Genomic DNA, 21,074 nt, shown 5'->3' with positions numbered 1-21,074 from the left:
CCAACCATCCCAGCTAATAATTTCGAACTTAAACCCTCCCTGTTGCAACTAGTGCAACAGAGACAATTCGCAGGTCTCGCTACGGAGAACCCAAACCAACATTTAAAAATCTTTCTCTAATTAGCAGACACTTTTAAAACCAATGGAGCTTCTCCTGAGGTAATCCGTTTAAGATTATTCCCGTTTTCCCTCAGAGATAAAGCCCTATCATGGTTAGATTCCCTTCCACCCAATTCCATTACGACTTGGGATAACCTTAGAAGAGTATTCCTTGCTAGATACTTTCCCCCAAGTAAGACCGTCGTTCTTCGAAACCACATAACTAGATTTACTTAGAACCAAGGAGAATCGTTGTTCGAAGCTTGGGAGAGATATAAAGAGATGTTAAGAGCATGCCCACATCATGGTTTAGAAAATTGGTTAATCATTCAGACCTTCTATAATAGACTTCACTATAACACTAAGATGACCATCGACGATGCCGCAGGAGGTGCGCTAATGAACAAACTTTATCCTAAAGCTAGTGCCCTCATCAAAGATATGGCTCAAAACCATCAATCATGGGGAGTCGAACGAGCGACAATTGAGAAGAAGGAAGCCCAAGGAGGAGTGCATGAATTAAGCTCTATAGACATGATGCAAGCTAAAATGGACGCATTAGCCCTTAAGGTCGGGCATATGTGCATAAACCTGAATTCTGCAACCGCAGTTTTGTCGAATTGTGAGATATGTGGAACCAAAGGACACCAATTCGCAGAATGCAGTCTATTAAACGAAACCCACTCTGAGCAAGTGAACTACACCCAAGGGAACCCATATTCGAATACCTATAACCCTAGATGGAGGAATCACCTGAACTTCTCCTATAAGAACAATAACCCTATCCAAAATAATGCACCTCTGAGACAATCTGGTTATCAAGCCCCAAGACCAAATCAACCTATGCAACTTGTGCCACCAAAGCCGAGCCTTGAGAAAATTATGGAAAATTTTATCACTGCTCAAACCCAACAAAACAAAGATTTCATGAACCAAAACATTCACGTTAACGAACTGATTACCCAGTTAGGAACCAAGGTTGACCAAATAGTTACTCACACCAAGATGCTTGAAACCTAGATCTCTCAGGTAGCTTTAAACCAAGTCCCCCATACCACACCTGGAGGACAGTTCCCTGGACAACCTCAACAGAATCCGAGAGGACAAGCCAATGCCATTACCCTACAAAGTGGGAACGCTTTTGATGAGCCACCAAACCCAAGATTGAGTGAACCTAAAACTTCAAGGAATATACCGAACCCACAGACAAAGTAAAGGAACCAGAGGAATCTGAAAAATAGGGAGGTCAAGAAAAAGGAGAAGAACCTAAAGACAAAACTTACGTACCACCCCCGCCATATAAACTGCCTATACCATATCCGCAAAGACTCAAACAAACCCAGATCAATAACCAGTATCAGAAATTTATTAAGGTTATAGAAAAACATCACGTAGAAATCCCTTTCACAGAAGCCATCACCCAAATACCTTCTTATGAAAAGTTTCTCAAAGACATCTTATGACGTTGTTGTTAGGGATCCTTAGGATGACTAGTCTCCTTTTCTCTTGTACTTTTCATTTGGTTTTTAAAATTGTACTCAGTGTAATCCTTCCAATTAGATAAATAAAAGAGATTTTTATGGTCATATCAAATTGTTGCAATTGTTGTTAAAATATATATATATATATATATATATATATATATATATATATATATATATATATATATATATGAAAATAAAAACAATCAAGCATTGCATTTCATGCATCATTTGCGTAAACAGATTTCTCTTTTGCTAGATGTCTCATTGGTGTTTCTTCTGTGCTTCAGCCAAGCTGACTCATCGATACAATACTCGCGCCAATCACTCCAGAATCATGGAACATCTTGAGCAAGAGAATAGAGACTTGAAGGAGGAGATCGCTCGCCTGATTGCCATGATGGAGTCCGTTTTAGCTGCACAACGCCAGTCTTATCCAACGCCCGCAACTCCTCCTCCTCAAAGTACTGTTATTTCAGAGGTGGCTACCTCTATTATTCCTACAACTGCTGCTCACTTTGCACCCAATATGCCTGCCAGATTCCCGTGGGGAATGCCGCCAAACTCTGTGTGTCGCATCCGCGAAAAACAACCGGCGGGCTAAAACAAAAACAAACAGAGCCGCCACTGTGCGTTATTTATCCCAAAAGAGGGAAAGGAAACGCTCGAAGTAAACCTGGAAAAGACATGGTCTCGCGACCAAAGAGAGATGGGATCGAGAGTCGGTTATGCGAAGGGAAGGTATTAGCACCCCTACGCATCCGTCGTACTCGACGGGATCCACGCTCAAAAGGATAGAAGAAAGGTTACTAAAACTGCTCACAAACATCACACACACACACTGAAAACAACACAGGTGGGAGAAGAGGGGAAAAGGCTCGCTAGGATATCGCATCCTATGCCTACGTATCTCATCTGGAATGAGAATCAGAGCTACCGTAGTTCGGCTCACGCACGCCGAAACAAAACACACACAAACAGGCAAACATGGAAACCGAATGCCAATCGCTGGACTTACATCAGACTCCGAACCAAACAAACCCACACTGGAAACCGACTGCCAATCGCTGGACTTATATCGGACTCCAAGCACACAACAATAGGATACGGAATGCCAATCGCTGGGCTTACATCCATCTCCTATCACACACAAGAGGGATGAACAAACAACAAGTTAATAGGCAGTCGGGAACTCGAGCCTAATAACTGTCAAGCAAACACACACACAAAGAGAAAAAGGGTGCCCGGAGAGATCTCGTACGACCTCCTGCCTACGTACCTCATCTGGTATGAGGATCAGGGCAACGTAGTTCCCCTGAACAGGGGAGAAACTTTCTCCTAACCAGAGACTGGGAAATGACCAACTAGAAGGGAGACTGACTCGAGCCTAATAGTTATCATGTATTCCACAATGGTCCTAGGTTGAGTTTTCTATCTAACTTGCACAGGCAGCAAGTTATCTTAAACAGGCAAAGTGAAGCATACAAGCAAAACAAAGCAAACATACACACAATTAGCACACACTATATACAAGCAAAGTGGGCTCACACAAGGGTTAGGCCGTGAAACACAAGCCAACTGTAATCGGGTGATGTTAGCTCTTAACCCTAACATTGAGAGTTAGGGTGAAGCAGATGAAATAGGAAGTGAGGGGTGTGCCTCACAGCTCTTATCCCTGGCCTGGGAGAGCTTTAGACAAATGAATGTGTGGGTTCAGAAAATGGGAACCCTTCTACACATATGACTGACACAACTGTACAAGGATCTTGGGTTAATATCCACAATGCATCAACACAAGTTGTGTGAGCAAAGGGATGACTCAACAGAATAGCAGGAGATAGATTGCACATCTCTTGTATCTGCCAATTGCCTTATCAAAGGTCTTTTCCTGCTTGGGGACAAAAATAAACAATCACAAGCATTGCCTCTTAAGGAGGACTTCAGACAGGTGCCTGACCAAATAACAGGCCAGGTCTTCCAGACTACATGAAGTCAGTGGGTTATACCTCAATTGGTTAAGCAACCAAGCAACAGCAAAAGCAAGTTCAAAAGAACTATAGCAACTAATGTACCTGAAAACAATCTAACTCAGTCAATACACAACTCAAACAGTCAAACAGACAAACTAAAAGTCAACAGTTAACTGTACACAAGCAAACAGACAAGCAAGCTATGCATCAAAGCAAAGCACAAGCTCAACTCAAAGGAGTTAATCCACCTACAAAAGAACTCAATGTTAATCAACATCAATCAAATAGGCAACTCAAACCAATGAATCAATTCCTCAAGGCCATATGCTTCTTAACCTGCAAACCAAGCTCAAACATGAGAAGCAAACCACTAGGACAAGGCCTAGGGTCAAAGTGGGAGAAATAATTCAAAACAGAACATGAAAATTGGCAAGAATCAAACTCAATCAATTAAGAACATCATCCAAGTGGTCTCACATTCATATCATACACCAATTTCATTTCACAAAACAAATAGTGCAAAGCATGCAAATTCAAAGCTCATTGAAGCCAACAGAATGATCCAATGCATATCAACTCAAATATAATTCAATAAATCCCAAGAAAAATCATGGCTGAACAGAATTCATCACATGATCATCATACCAAAATTCAAGTCAATTGGACTAGTGGAAGCAAGGAACATAAATTCCCTAAGGCAAGGCAATTCAAAACAAGCTCAAAGGAAGCACAAATTCATACATCAACTTCACACAAGCCTAAAACAGAATTGGTACATGATAAATGCATCAAACTAAAGCCAAGATAAACTTAAATGAGTCTAGAATCAATGTGCAAAATTTCAAGTTCATATGATAAACATCCATCATTTCACAAATCATCTAAGTTCATGACTATAAAAAAGTCCAAATATGACCAATCAGCAAAGAAAATCTCAAGAAAATTGGAAATGCATCCAAAAATTCCACAAACATTCATGAGTAATTCTAACATCCAGAAATAGCATCATGCAAAAATTCACATCATTTGGCATTGAATTGGCATGGTAAATAAATTCCTCAAGTTGAGCAAGCTATGGTGTGACACACATTGTCACACCTTCATTAAACACATCATATCTCATCAACCAGGAATGAAAAAAATGCAAACTCTATACCAAAATGTCCCTAAGGATGTCTATTTTAAGCACATAAAATTTCAAGAGTGTTGGATAAAATCTCATCATTTCACAATCAATATGGCAAGGTATGTCAAGAAAACACATGTACACACAATCCCTAGCCAAAATAAAAATCCAACAGTGCACAATTTCTGGAAAAATCATCAAAAAATAGTAGAGATCATGAAGAACACAATGAAAAAAATCTCATCTCATTTGGACAATCCATCAATGAGTTATGGAATTTTGAATGAAGGAAAAAAAATAAAAAAGTATGATGAAGCATGGTATGAACATGGATAGCATGATGAAATAAAAATGCACAAGGCCAAGCGAAATGCCCTCAGCTGGAATCGAAGGGAGGGAGTATTTGAAATTGTAGCGCGCTCGCTTAATATCCAGGACACGTGGTCCAGTGCATGAGGACAAACACGGAAAGGCATGCAAACACGCTCAAACAAGATCAAACGCCATTCTGGAAAACAAACCCTAACTGTTCTTCGCGTTCATCACAAATTCATCAGCTCAAGAACTTTTTTACCAGAAATGACAAACAATTACATCATCGCACTCATCTCTCAATGCACAACAACAATCTAAACTTATTTTAACCTAATTCTTCCTAGATTCAAAGATTCGAGCCAAAACATTTTCATGCATCAATCTTCTAATCAATGTAACTACCTCATTTCTCCATGGATTTCAGTGATTCAAATTGCAGATTAACCTACATTCAAAGATCTACCACATGCATCCATTAATTTTATGAATTAAGAGCATCGAAAACTGACCTTCAAGATGCAACAGTAGTGGAATCGTGCGAATTAGGCCTTGGCAAGGTGAAACAGATGTTCTTCCAAGCTTAGATGAGTGAATGAATGAAGAATTAGAGGTTGAACACGCACGATCTAGTTGGAATCTTCACTTGCCATTGATGAACACATGCTCAAACAGTTCCAAAAGCTGCTCGAAGACCTTGAAATCTTGCTTCCAATGGCTTCAATTATGCTTATGAATTATGCTTGGATCAAGAACAATGCAAAGCTTGTGAAGAATTTTGGAGAAAATTGAGAGAGAAAAATTGAAGAATTTTTGGAAAACTAGATCTAGATCTGAATTCTGTTATGCTTAGGCCAAAAACAGTTATGATTAGCCTTTTATATGTGATGTTAATGAAGTTGCTAATCATGATTAAGCCAAACCAAAGTAATTAGTGGAAACAAGTGTTATGCATAATTTGTCAATTCACCTCTCATGCATACAAAGCAATGTAACAGTGCTCATTTTTTGTCTCAATTCACTTGGAAATGTGGTTTGGAGGCAAATGCATGTGATAGCAAGTGAATTCAATGAATAATTTTCAAATTGTCATTTTCCCTCCAAAATTCAAAGGGAAATTCAAATTTTTTTTGAGCAAAATGCATGAATTATGATGTGTAATTTGGATAGTACATGACAAAAGAAGAATGTGGCAAAAAATCCCACTCCATTTGGCCTTTTGGTTCAAAAGTTATGCACTTTTGAAGTTCAAATTATCTTGACCAAGATTAATCCATAACTTGCCAACCACACATGAGAAATTCATGTTCTTGGACTTTTTGGAAATGGGAGGACAAGATCTACAACTTTCATGTTGGACAAAATTTCATTTGAAGCATTTTTGGACATGTAATCTTGAGGAGAAAACCTTTCCATTTTTGGCAATTTTGAATTACAAGTCACTTTCTATTTTTGGAAAGTTTTCATCTGACTTTATTTTCTTCAATGTTGATGTTTGAAATGTCAAATGAAACTTGTTTGGACATGAATGAAGTGTTTCTAACCCTCTCCCACCTCCAAATCCAACAGTTGACCTTTGGTTGACTTTTGTTGACTGATAGATGAATTGGCTATGCACAGATGAATTTGAGCCTCAATCTCCTGATGAAATGGCTCAAAAATAAAACCCTAGATTCCACAAGCTCAATGAAACCATAGAATGGTCTCCATCTCAATGAAAACCTCATCTCCTTGACAAGCCCTGATTGGCACAATACAAATGATTAGGGTTGACCAGAGGTCAAAACCCTAATCCCAAGGAACTGATCATGAACAATGAATCTCTTGGTGATGACAAGACCATGATGATGATGATGTACCATTTCAACCAAGATAATGATCAACCTCCTTGAGGAACCAAGAAACCCTAATTTGAAGCACCAACCCTCAGATGGCTAGTGATCAATTCCATGAAACCCTCAGGCTTGAATCTTTTAACCTCTTTATCTTCTGATCAAGACCTAGGAGGATGACTTGCTCAATGTTTCCACATGACATGCAAAGATGCAATGACTAATGTCCTACAAAATAAAATGCAATATGCTAAGCTAGTCCCAAGAGAGGAGGGCAAATTTTGAGGTGTTACACTGTGCCCGAAGGATTTGTGCCTACATTTGCTCATATGTTAGCATTTAGCCCGGTCATGTCAGTGCCACCGCCTGTTGTGCATACCTTACCTCGTGGGGAAGATACCATCTATCATTCTAAGCTGTCTGAGGGCCCGAATGTGTATGAGAAAATGGATGAAATGAAATATCAATTCCTTGAGCTGCGAAAGGAGTTGAAAATATTGAGAGGTAAGGACCTATTTGGGAAGAGTGTTGTTGAACTGTGTTTAGTGCCGAATGTCAAGATTCCAGTGAAATTCAAAGTGCCTGACTTTGAAAAATATAAGGGGAATACATGTCCACTCATTCATTTAGTGATGTATGCCCGTAAGATGTCTACGCAAATAGATAATGATCAGTTGTTGATCCATTACTTTCAAGACAGACTGACAGGTGCTGCATTGAGATGGTACATGGGGTTGGATAGTGCGAGCATCTGCACTTTTAACGATCTGGGTGAAGCATTTGTAAGGCAGTACAAATATACTGTTGATATGGCTCCCGATAGGGATCAGTTGAGATCATTGTCTCAGAAGGACAAGGACACATTTAAGGAGTATGCTCAGAGATGGAGATAGCTAGCCGCTCAGATTACCCCTCCTTTAGAAGAAAAGGAGATGACCAATATTTTCTTGAAGACCCTAAGCTCATTTTACTATGAGCAGATGATTTCCAGTGCCCCCAGTGATTTTACCGAAATGGTAAACATGGGGATGAGGTTAGAAGAAGGTGTCCGAGAAGGACAGTTGCCTAGAGAGGAAGTGTTATCTAGTAAGAGGTATGGTAATAGCTTTGGTAAGAAGAAGGAAGCAAAGACTAATGCAGTTTCTAGTGGGAGGCAAAGGAGGCCTAAGATTAGAAGAAATCAACCACCCCGTCAGCATCATCTTCAAGTATCTTTCGTAATTCCTGTGTTTTCTGGAAACCAATCAGCACCAATTCAATAACAACAACGTCAACAACAGCAACCACATCAACATACAAACACCTATAACAACAACAATACCAACAATCACCAGCAATCAAATTTTGAAAGGAAGAAGGTCTCTTTCGACCCTATTCCGATGACATATGCAGAACTATATCCCTTGTTGGTTCTCAAGAACCTACTACAACCAATAAATCCTCCGCAAATACCCGAACCACTTCCGTGGTGGTACAAACCGGAACTCCGTTGTGCCTTTCACCAAGGAGCTCCCGGTCATGATATAGAGAATTGCTATCGTCTCAAGTATGAAGTTCAGAAGCTGGTTAAGAGTGGAATGGTGTCCTTTGAGGATCGTGCGCCGAATGTTAAAGCTAATCCACTGCCTGGCCATGGAAATTCTTCTGTTAATATGGTGGATGGTTGTCCACGAGAGTTCAAGGTATTCAATGTACGCTTCATTAGGAGGTCCTTGGTGAGGATGCACAAGGACATTTGCTTGGTTAGTGATTGTGAGCATGACCATGATTGTTGTGAAATCTTCTGTGTCAACCCTAGAGGTTGTGTGATTGTAAAGAGGGACATCCAGCGATTGATGGATGAAGGCTTGATTCAGATTGTTCAATCTCGTCACATAGATGATGATGTCAATGTAATAGTGCCAGTTTTCAAGACACCAGAGAGAGTGGTGATTCAGTTTGATAGCAGCAATAGTAACAATGTCAGCAAGAGATCGGTATCATTGTTGGTTATACGGTTGGCAGGTCCAGTCTCGTACACATCCGATAAAGCTGTCCCGTATCAGTACAATGCAACTATGTTGAAAGATGGTCAAGAGGTTCCATTACCTACGACCATTTCTGTTGTAAGCATTTTTGACATTACTAAGGTGACCCGTAGCAGTCAAGTGTTTGAGCCGGTGTTCCCAAAGAATATAGAAAATTGTTCAGTTGGTGAGAAAGTGGAAGTGTCTGCAGTAGATCCAGTTAGTGCTCCAAAGCGTCAGTCTGGTGAATCCATCAATTTGAAGACTAACGATGATGATGAGGTACTTCGGTTGATAAAGAAAAGTGAGTTCAATGTGGTGGAGCAACTGCTTCACACCCCCTCAAAGATTTCAGTATTGTCTCTGCTTATGAATTCCGAAGCGCACAGAGAAGCACTGCAAAGAGTTCTGGAGCAAGCTTTTATGGAACATGATGTTACGGTGGATCAGTTTGATCATATTGTGGCCAACATCACTTCCTGTAATAATCTCAGTTTTTGTGATGAGGAACTCCCTGAGGAGGGTAGGAATCATAACTTGGCTTTGCATATCTCCATGAACTGCAAAGATGACGCTTAGTCCAATGTGCTAGTTGATACCAGATCTTCTTTGAATGTGCTGCCGAAGTCAACATTGTCAAAACTGTCATACCAAGGAGCGCCTATGGGATATAGTGGTGTAATCGTCAAAGCTTTTGACGGTTCGCGCAAGATGGTGATTGGTGAAGTGGACCTTCCGGTGAAGATAGGTGTAGCGGGGATTTCGTTACCTTTAGGTTTATTGACTAAACCAAAAGTGAACATACAATTCGAGTCGCCACCGTACTTTCATTTGTCCAAAGGAAAGGCTAAAAAGTGAACAAAAGCCAAGTAATAAGTTTTATCAAATCGAAAACTAATAAAAATGTCAGAGATCTAGGTAAGGGGGTTGGTTATGAAATGGGAAGGTTTTACGCACCCAAAACATCCTTAGTACTCTAAGGGAACCTCTTTTTGCAAATGTGTGTTGTAGGTTGGTATTTGTGAAAATATGTGCAAAAGATTGGAGGGATGAGAAGAGGATAGATTATATTTACAAATTTGTTGTTTGAATGGATGAACCCATTGCCTACGTACCATCGCAAAGGTAGGATCAAAACCTCGTAGTTCGGGGTAAAAATCACAAAGATTGGTGAATTGATTTGATCAAAAGCCTTAAGGACTTTTGTTATCAAAGGGAGAAAACTCAACCTAAACCAACAATCCACCATGTGAGGAAGGCTTCAACATACTAGTTAGGGGTTAACCCTATAATAAATATGGAAGACTTATAATCCAATCACTAAGGATGAGGTGAGATTTACATCAACCACTATGATAACTCAAACCTATGACTAATGTTTATGAAAAGTTTTAACAAGGGTGGCCATTGGAACCACAAAGTCAACTTGAAGTGAGTTATATTTACAAGTTAGATTTATTTATAAAACGAAGTTAAAGTTGAATTAATGTTTATTCACAATGAGTATTAATGAAAAGATTTTGAAAAGTCAAAGGCATAAGGCCTAGGTTTCTAATTTGAAAACAATGTCAAAGTTTGGAAGAAAATATTTTGGCTTGGGTTAGAGTGGGGAGAAGAAGAGAAGGGCTAGTCCTAAAGCATACAAAGATAAAAGAGAGGAGATAAAACCCTTGGAGTTCCTTTTCTTGAAATCATAGAGATGATTCAAGATGCTCCTTACCTTTGGACTTAGCACACAATCAAGCAATCAAACAATTTAGATTCAAGCTCCTAGGATCTCCAATTGGCTTGTCTCTCTTAACTTGGCTATTCATGACAATGGTCCTCCTTACTATCTCAAGATGGAATCCATATCACACAAGAGCAAACATCAAAAAGTTCACAATACAATAAGAGGAATGGACAAAGAATGAGTTTTGGAAAGGAGGTCCTTTGAAGTCAACTTTGAAATTTAGCATTCCAAAGGAATGAGGCCTAGTTGCTCTTCAACATGTTTAGCATTCTAAAGGCATGAGGCCTAGTTGCTCTTGAACTCCTTTAAGCATGGGTAAGTCCTAATTCTAAGTCCTTTTTCCTTTTTGCATTAGGTTCACACAAAACAAAAGCAAAACCAACACAAGACAACAATATATTTATATATAATAATGAGCTCAAATGAGCAAAAGGAAAATGGCATAAACATAAAATATGTGCTCAAGTGAGCAAAGTGAAAAGCAAAATGAATAAATGAGCAAGAAGTAAGTGAAATTAAAGGAAATTGTAAGAAATTAAATGCTCAAAATTAAAGTTAGTAATTAGTATGGTTATGTTAGTTTGTCATGAGACAATATAACGCTATGTTAAGTAATCGTAAGTGGACTAATGTAGTAGTCACACCTATCTGAGGCTGGTCAATAAAACTATAGGCAAATAAACACAAGTTAGAGATCATGACTAGTAAGCCAAACTCCTAAAACTTGCCATGCCAAAACAAAAGGGGAAAGGCCTTGTATGGACTTTAGGTTTTTTGCTTTACGAAGAAGCAATCTATCTTGGACACAAAGCAACTCACTTGATCTTGGATCAAGTTGAGTTTGATTTGGATCAAAGAAGGTTAAACCTCTCATTTGTCAAGACCAACCATAAGACATTAACTCATTGGCCAAAATAAAAAGAAATGGGATGAAGATGAAATGAATGGAAAGAGAAATAAAGTATCAAACTCCATTGATCAAATGTGAACCAAGTCATCATCAACTAATACTAAACAGAAGAGAAATGAAGATTACAAGTCAACAAGTCAAACATATTTTTTTAGTATTTTTTGAATTAAAATAAATGCAAAAATAAAATGGACAAAATATGGTCAAACCTCAAATTTAATTCAAATCAACTTCAACAAGTCCAATTAAATTCTCATAGGTCTCACATGGTCAAACAAACTTTGACAAATTTTCTCAATGATTTTTGAAATCATAAACTATTCAAAAATAATTAAAAACAATAAAAATAACACAATATGAACTAAAATCTCAAATAAATCTCAAATCAAATAAGAAATTGATGAGACTATTTTTCATTGACTTATCATCATCCATAAGTGTTAGGAAAATATTTTTGGATTTTTCAAATATCAGAAAGAATTAAAAATGAATTAAAACTAATAAAAATTAAATAATTCACAAAAAATATTAAATGAAGTCACAAAAATAATTAAAAATCAAAATATGAAACTAGATTTTTCAAGAAAAATTTTGGCATTGGTCTCATATTTTTGTGACTTCAAATAAAATATTTATGAATTTTTGAAAATAAAAGGAATTAAATAGAATTAACAGAAAATAGGGAAAATAGCAAAAATGTGCAGCCACATGATCACTTCATTAATTGACGTGGCAATGATCCTAGGGCTCAGAGGCGCGGTCACATGGTATACATGAGTCAAGCGCGTCACACATTGCATTAAAATAAGTCAAAACATTGGAAGGCCAAGATTAAAACGTTTGAGCGTGATCCAATGGCCTTGAAGATACCACGTGGGGATGGTGGTGGAAACCACCATCTTCTTCGGCGATCTAACCAGACCCGGCCACCACGCGCAGGAAAACACATGTTAATGAAAATGAAAAATGAAGGCATCAAAATGAAGCTGAGATGATCTACATCACCCCTGTAACCATGGATCCTCCTCACAGTTCCTATTTAGAGAGAAACATGAGCTTGAAGATCATGGTGCATGAACTGAAATGGCACGATTTGCAAAATTAAAACCACCACTGGCCTGCCTCAAGCATGAGGGCTTCAGAAAACCACACAAACCATAGAGATTCACATTATTTTGCAAGATCTAGATCAAGAAAGTTTGGTGTTCTACCTCTGAAAGGAGCTTCAACCAGCACGAATTCTCCAAGCTCTTGATCCAATTTTGCTCTGGAAGTGTGATGGTGATGCAAGGTTAAGGAATTGAGCTTTGAAAATCAACTAATGATGTTGAAATTCAAGCTTGAAATTGAAAGAGAAAACTGGAAATTCCTTTAGTGAGGGTTTAGTTTTCAATTCAGCAGCAATTCAGATCTCCACTTGGTTACCATTTGAATGAGAATGAGCTTCTATTTATAGCTGGAATGTGATGCAAGGCAATGCTTGGCTCGTGTGCATGAAATTTGAATACTCCTTGCATGGGCCTGTACAGGCGCATGTAAGGCCTAAGAATGAATATAAATCCATGCTGAGATCAAATGTAAGTGAATTGGACGTGCAATTGGCTTGGCATTTGCTTGTACATGAAGTTATAATGTGAACTGCAAAAATGAACAAAAACATAAAGCTCTTCGAAACTCACTCATGGAAAGTCCAAAAAGTTAATGTGAGTAATGGTTCGAAAGCCCTTGAAATAAGGAACAAAAGTCATGTTGGGCAAAAATTCATTTGGAAATTGGAAATTTATGAAAACTGGCTGTGAAGGTTTGGGTACAAAACATGTCTAGGTTCCCTTTGAAATTTTTTACCAAAAGCAAGCATCTTCAAGCCCTTCTGTTTCAATGATACAAGCCTCAAATGGAAATATCTCCAACATAAAAGTTCTATATATTTTCAAGATGATCAACTAAGACTTAAATTTTAATCATTTGGAATTTTCATGAGAAAGTTATGGGCACTTGAAGTTGGGAATTTTTCAAATTCAATGACTTAGGTCCAAAGTGACCTATAATGTTTTGTATTATCACATATGTTTCTTTTAGGATTATGAAATTTTGTCCAACATAAGATTTGAAATAGACATATTAAACTTTCCAATGCATTTTGTATCACCTCAAAATCATAAAAAAATAAGGAAGTTAGGTCCTTGGGAAGTTGACCCAAAATTAGGGTTTCAATCAAAATGACCTATAATGTTTTGAAATGGATGATGACCCACCAAGTTTCAAATGGATTTTTTATGAACATGAAAATTGTTCATATGGTTCTTAATAACATTGTTTCTCTTGGGGTCATCTTCATTTGACAAACACATCACAAGTTGTATCTCAGTGATCCTCAGTTTAGTCAGATGACTTGACTGGTCAACTTCTCAAGGCCAAACTTCAAATCTTGATGAATGAATGATTTAGGATCCTCAAATAGGCTCATATATGCATAAAATAATGAATGAAAGAACTTACCTTGATTAAATTTGATCATAGGTTGAGGTTGCTTCATGAGCAAGGCACAGTCAATGCACAGTTGAATAAGGGTTTCCTTGGGAAACAATCCTCAAGCCCTTTGGGTTATCTTGATAAAATGGGAAAATTGAGATACTTGGGAGACATATATGATGATTAGGAACTTTGTGGACCATTTTCATGTTTTTTCTCATCTTCATCTAGGCACTTCATTGAGCTTAAGAGCCTCCTAGGAGCATGGGAGCACATGATCACTTGAGCTTCAAAATAAAAAGAGTTAGTGACATATTTTTGTGCTTTTGGTTAGTAATAAAAATAAGAAAAGCAATAATATTCAATACAAGCATGTTTGGTGGTCTCAAACCACTCACACAAGTCCCAACCCTAGAGTTAAGGAGCCAAACATGCTATGATCCTTGAGGCAATGCACTGTGCAATGATATGATGTCATGAGGGAGCTTAGGGTCAAAATTAGGGTCTTACAATAGGTCTGAGTGACTTCCAAATTACTTTTCAAGTAATGTATATCCACCCGACCTACAGTTGTCTGTTGGGAAGGCCATGGATCTACGAGGCAGGAGATGTTACCTCCATATTGCATTAGAAACTCAAGTTTGTCAAGAATGGGAAGTTAGTCATTGTTGGCGGGGAGAAGGCATTGTTGGTTAGCCACCTGTCATCTTTCTCTTATGTTGAAGTTGAGGATGAGGTTGGAACTCTGTTCCAAGCCTTATCTATTGCTGCTGAAAAGAGAGTTGGGGCACCCATGTCCTCATTGAAAGATGCAAGGAAGATTGTTGAAGAAGGAAATGTTGATCAGTTGGGGTGAATGGTAGAGGTCTCCGATAATAAGAACAGAACCGGTCTGGGTTTTCAGCAAGGTTCGTCAGTTGTTAGATCAGAGGATATGCAACTCATCTTCCGTAGCGGAGGGTTCATTCATGGCAATGAACAACACTTAGCTTATGTGCTAAAAGATGATGAAGAGGAAGACTACACCAATTTTGTAACGCATGGAAAGGCTTGCTACAATTGGACTGCTGTTGATATTCCTGTTATTATGCATCGATATAAGTAATTGCTTTTATTTGTTTTAGAAAATCCTTCTCTTATGCCTAAGGGAGAAGTGAACATTGTATAGGCATTTTCAATTTGATCATTAATAAAATATAGTTCTATTCATCCACATCTATGATGCTTTGTTTTTACTTTTTACTTTATTCTGAAAATGGTAATCACAAAAAACATGAATAAACAATAATTATCCATCTGCATAATATTTGGTCACAAAGTCACTTCTCTAAAATCAAAATATCTAATCATTATGCAGGTTGGTTTCTAACCCCATTGAATACAATGATCCTTCCCCTTCTCCATATTTTGAATTCCCTGTGTTTGAGGCTGAGGAGGAAAGTCACGAAGAAGTGAGTGATGAATTGTCTCGTCTTCTTGAGCATGAAGGAAAAGTCATTCATCCATTCAAAGAGCAAATTGAATGAGTCAACTTGGGTTCCGAGGATGATGTGAAGGAAGTCAAGTTTGGGTCTCGACTGTGTTCAGATATGAAGATGGGGTTGATCGATCTTCTCCGAGAGTATTCAGATGTATTTGCTTGGTCCTATCAGGCAATAAAGATCCTGATATGGTAATAAAGATCAAAGAAGAAGTACAGAAGAAGATTGATGTCGGTTTCCTTGTGACCGCTGAGTATCCGCGGTGGGTGACAATTATTGTGCCTGTTCCGAAGAAAGATGGAAAAATTTGCATGTGTGTTGATTATAGAGATTTGAATAAAGCCAGTCTGAAAGAAGATTTCCCTCTATCATACATTGATATGTTGGTGGACAATAGATCTAAATTCAAAGTCTTTTCATTTATGGATGGATTTTCCGGATATAATCAGATCAAGATGGCACCCGAAGATATGGAGAAGACCACATTCATTACACCTTGGGGAACATTCTGTTATAGAGTGATGCCTTTCAATTTGAAGAATGCTGGTGCAACTTACCAGAGAGCAATGACTACTCTTTTTCATGATATGATGCATAAAGAGATTGAAGTCTATGTCGATGATATGATTGCTAAATCAATTGATGAAGAGGAACATGTTGAGCATTTGTTGAAGCTATTCCAGCATTTGAGGAAGTATAAACTCCGCTTGAATCACAATAAGTGTACATTTGGTGTTCGTTCTGGTAAGTTGTTGGGCGTTATTGTTAGCGAGAAGGGTATTGAAGTTGATCCTGCCAAGGTCAAAGCAATACAAGAGATGTCTGCGCCCAAGACTGAGAAGCAAGTCAGAGGTTTTCTGCGTCACTTGAATTATATCTCAAGATTCATTTCACACATGACTGCCACATGTACGCCTATATTCAAGCTTCTTCGGAAAGATCAATTTTGTGATTGGACCGAAGATTTCCAGGAAGCTTTTGACAGTATCAAAGAATATTTGCTTGAACCTCCGATTTTGTCTCCACCTGTTGAAGGAAGACCGTTGATCATGTATTTGCTTGAACCTGCGTCAATATATGTTGAATCATACCACTTGGTTGATATATAAAATGGATCCAATCAAGTATACATTTGAGAAGCCTCTGTAACTGGGAGAATTGCCCGTTGGCAGATGTTGTTGTCAGAATATGATATCGAATATCAATCTCAGAAAATAATCAAAGGTAGTATCTTGACTGACCATTTGGCTCACCAACCGATTGAAGATTACCACTCAGTGCAGTTTGATTTTCCTGATGAAGAGATTTTATACTTGAAAATGAAAGATTATGATGAACCATTGCTTGAAGAAGGGCCAGAACCTGGTTCCTATTGGGGCATGGTGTTTGACGGAGCTGTTAATCAGTATGGTAATGGCATTGGGGAAGTAATCATTACTCCTCAAGGCACGCATTTTCCATTTACAGCTAGATTGACTGTCAAGTGTACAAACAATATGGCCGAATATGAAGCTTGCATTATGGGGCTCGAAGAGGCCATTGATCTTAGAATCAAGTATTTAGATGTCTATGGAGATTCAGCTTTGGTCATGAATTAGATCAAAGGTGAATGGGAGACGAATCAACCCAGTTTGATACCATATAGAGATTATGCGAGGAGGATTTCAACTTTCTTTACAAAGGTTGAGTTTCATCATATCCCTCGAGATGAATCCCGGATGGCAGATGCTCTTCCAACGTTGGCATTAATGATTATGGTGAAATAATGGAATGAAGTTCCCAACTTGACTGTGATGCGTCTTGATAGGCCAGCCCATGTGTTTGTTGTTGAAGAGATCAAAGACGAGAAGCCGTGGTATTACGACATCAAGCGTTTCCTCCAAAGTCAGATTTACCCGCCTGGGGCATCTTTGAAAGATAAGAAGACTTTGAGAAGAATAACCGGCAATTTCTACCTAATGGTGATATGTTGTACAAGAGAAACTTCGATATGGTTTTGCTCAGATGCGTGGATAGACACGAAGCAGACCTATTGGTGACTGAAGTCCATGAAGGTTCCTTTGGTACTCATTCCAATGGACATGTAATGGCTAAGAAAATGTTGCGAGTAGGTTACTATTGGCTGACATTGGAATCTGACTGTTGCAAGTTCGTGAAAAAATGCCACAAGTGTCAAATATATGCAGATAAAATTCATGTTCCTCCGACACTGTTGAACGTCATTTCCTCCCCATGGCCCTTCTCCATGTGGGAATTGATATGATTGGCATGATTGAGCTCAAAGCTTCAAACGGACATCTTTCATTTTGGTGGCAATTGATTACTTCACGAAATGGGTTGAAGCGGCATCGTATGTGAATGTAACCAAGCAAGTTATTGTGCGGTTTATTAAGAATCAGATCATATACCGATATGATGTGCCGAGTAAGATCATTACTGATAATGGATCAAAATTGAATAATAATATGGTGGAAGCTCTTTGCAAAGACTTCAAGATCGCACATCATAATTTGTCTCCCTACAGACCCAAGATGAATGGGACTGTTGAAACTGCAAATAAGACCATCAAGAAGATTATTCAGAAGATGGTTGTAACATATAAGGATTGGCATGAGATACTCCCATTTGCTTTGCAAGGGTATCGTACATCCATCCGCACTTCAACAGGGGTAACCACTTTCTCTCTTGTATATGGTATGGAAGCAGTGCTCCCCATAGAGGTTGAGATCCCTTCATTGTGTGTGCTCATGGATGCCAAGTTGATTGAGGCTGAATGGTGTCAGACCAGGTATGACCAGCTGAATTTGATTGAAGAGAAGAGGTTAACTGCCATGTGTCATGGTCAATTATACCAGCAGAGAATGAAGAAAGCTTTTGACAAGAAGGTCAGACCCCGCGTGTTCAGAGAAGGTGACCTTGTGCTCAAGAAGTTTTTGTCTTTCAAACCAGATTCTAGGGACAAATGGACTCCTAATTATGAAGGCCCATATGTTGTTAAGAGAACCTTTTCAGACAGTGCTTTGATTCTTACAACTATGGATGGTGAAGAGTTCACTCGTCCTATGAACACAGATGCAGTCAAGAAATACTTCGCCTAAAAAGAAAAGAACAGCTCGCTAAGTTAAAAACCCGAAAGGGCGACTTAGGCAAAAATAAGCGTCTCGATGGATCGAAAACCCGAAAGGGCGATCCAGACAAAAGTTAGAGACATAAAACAGAAAAGAATTTTATCCCGATAAATTGAGGACCCCATCTTGGGTAAATTTGTGCAAAAATTAGGGATTTTGGAAAGTAACTGCATCCTGCTGATATTCAGTGTTGAAAACGTATTTTGATGAGGTTTTAGGAAATTGACCAACCATATTTAATTTAATGTATTATTTTTAGTATTTTTAATTGAATAAATGCCAAATAAATTGTGTAGAGCCATTTTGATTGACTTTGTAAGTTTGACTTGTGTTGTTGGGCCTTGGTCAAAGTTGATTTGACTTTGTTAGGTTAAGATCATTGGATTTAGGGGATTGATGGAATGTACATTCCATCTCCAAAAATGGATGAATGATCTTAATTTGATAAAAGTCCTCCTTTGTCCAATTTGAGTTTGATCCATTTCCCCTCCCTCTTCATCTCATTCCCCTTCTTTATGAATTCATGTCATGGACCTATGATATCTCTATATCCTAAGGCTACTTGATTGCAAAATTAACATAAGTATGGATGAGATTAGGCCCCCACTTTTGCATATTCTTTTTGTGTGTGGTGTGTTTCATGAGCATAGTTCATTATACTATGTCTCTAATATGCATTAACACCAAAATTCTATTGCCCGACCTCAAATAGTTGTGACTTCTACATAAGTCCAATTATGATTTCTTAACATAACGCTAAATTATGACACAAAGGCATAGCATTCTAGTTAGTGAGATTTTAAGTCTCCCCTCTTTCATGGTATTGTGTGGAAACTTGGCCTTTTTTCCTTCCTTTAGAAGATGTCTTAGTTCAAGGATCCATGCTTATGATAAGTGGGTTGAGTGTTCTCCAAAGAATGACTTAAAACAAAAGCAAAAGCAATACTAACTTCTAACTCATTAACAACTAACATTTAATTCCAAGTCATTTACTTTTTGATGCACTTTATTTTTAAGCCTTAATCATTTTCCATTATTCATACCATTCTAATTGTTTATGTTAATGTCATTTTCACTTTGTCCACTTGGACCATATTTTGTGATATATTTTGTTTTGGAATATTGTGTTTATTTGTGTGGTCTTTGACCATTAATGTACATAATAAGAACAAAAACCCTAAAAAATATCTTGTGTGGACTGTTGGTTTGATCTGAGACAATTGGACTTAGAATTTAGGCAGCACTCCTTATGCAAAGGACTTGTCCAATGCCAACTTTCATGTAACCAAGTGATTGTAATTTGAAGCTTCATCTGATACATCATTGAAGATCCATTTGAGTTCATCTGCAACATGATCATTGTGAAACTGTTATTTTGAACCTGGGACTTATGCATTATGAAATTCATCTGCTAAATGGGCAAATTTGAAGAAGACCATGGAGTGGCTAAGCTTGGATGTGGCTATCTTTATTTGATGTCTTGCTCTTCAAGTTGATATTTTGTGCATTGTTTGTTGCTTGATTCTTAAGTCCAAGGGAATTTGGGTTTCTATATGACATTCTTGTCTATTCGATTTTTCTCTCTCTTTTTTTAAAAACTTCTTTGCTTGTGCTTGTTTTCTAAACTTGGACCATCTTGCAAACTAGAAACTTTGGCCTTATGCCATTGCATTTTCAAACTCATTTTCTTAAATCAAACTTGTAAATATACTTAACTATACTTGAATTAAAGTTTTCAAAAGCCAAAAAGAACTAACTCATTCAAACCATTTTAGGCCTTTGTGCCTTTCAAACTTAAATTTTTGTTAAAAGCAATACATCCATTTTGAAATTGATACCACGAACTACGAGGTTTTGATCCCTCATTTTTATGTTGGTACATAGGCACAAGTCTGAAGGTCTTGTCAAACACAAAAATATAATTAATGATTTCTTTTCTCACCCTCACATTCTATTTGTTTGCAAACATCATTTGTACAAAAACACATATGCACATAAGAAAGGGCTCCGTAGGAGTACCTAGGACACTCTGGGTGCTAACACCTTCCCTCTGTGTAACCAACCCCCTTACATGTAATTTTTGGCATTTTATTAGTTTTGATTTGAAAACTTCTTATTTATGGGTTTTGTTCGTACTTTTCCCTTTTCCCTTTGAAACAATAAAAGCGTGGTGGCGACTCTTGTTATTTGATGTCTAGCTTACCCATAGCTTGATGATCATGAACTTATCGCTACAATACCCCAATCGATTAAGTTCAATCAAACGACAAGATTTGGTACTGGCATCGCGCAGGATGTTTCGTATGACTTCAGAATAGCACAAAATATTATAGATATATGATACAATTATGAAACTCTGATATTTAGAATATATTTAAACCCTATTTCTAATGCAACTGACGGCACCATAAACGGATTTATGAAACTCAAGTTACGCATGAAACGGAATGACCAACGCAAGACTGAATTTGACTATAACTCTGGTATAAAACCCAGCGAACTCCTATTGTTTTAGCACTTCTAGA

General features: G+C 38.0%; 1 non-coding gene across 1 annotated transcript; it reads right to left on the bottom strand.

Annotated features, from left to right (window-relative positions):
- Positions 1-303: 303 nt before the first annotated feature.
- Positions 304-410, bottom strand: LOC127125194 (small nucleolar RNA R71). Its single transcript, XR_007804647.1, has one exon. It is a non-coding gene; the product is annotated as a small nucleolar RNA R71 (small nucleolar RNA).
- Between the last annotated feature and the right edge of the window lie 20,664 nt (positions 411-21,074).

Source organism: Lathyrus oleraceus, chromosome 2 (genome assembly GCF_024323335.1).
Source record: "Lathyrus oleraceus cultivar Zhongwan6 chromosome 2, CAAS_Psat_ZW6_1.0, whole genome shotgun sequence".
Lineage (NCBI taxonomy): Eukaryota > Viridiplantae > Streptophyta > Magnoliopsida > Fabales > Fabaceae > Lathyrus > Lathyrus oleraceus.
Note: the sequence above shows the minus strand (reverse complement) of the source record. Positions and strands in the feature narration are given on the sequence as shown.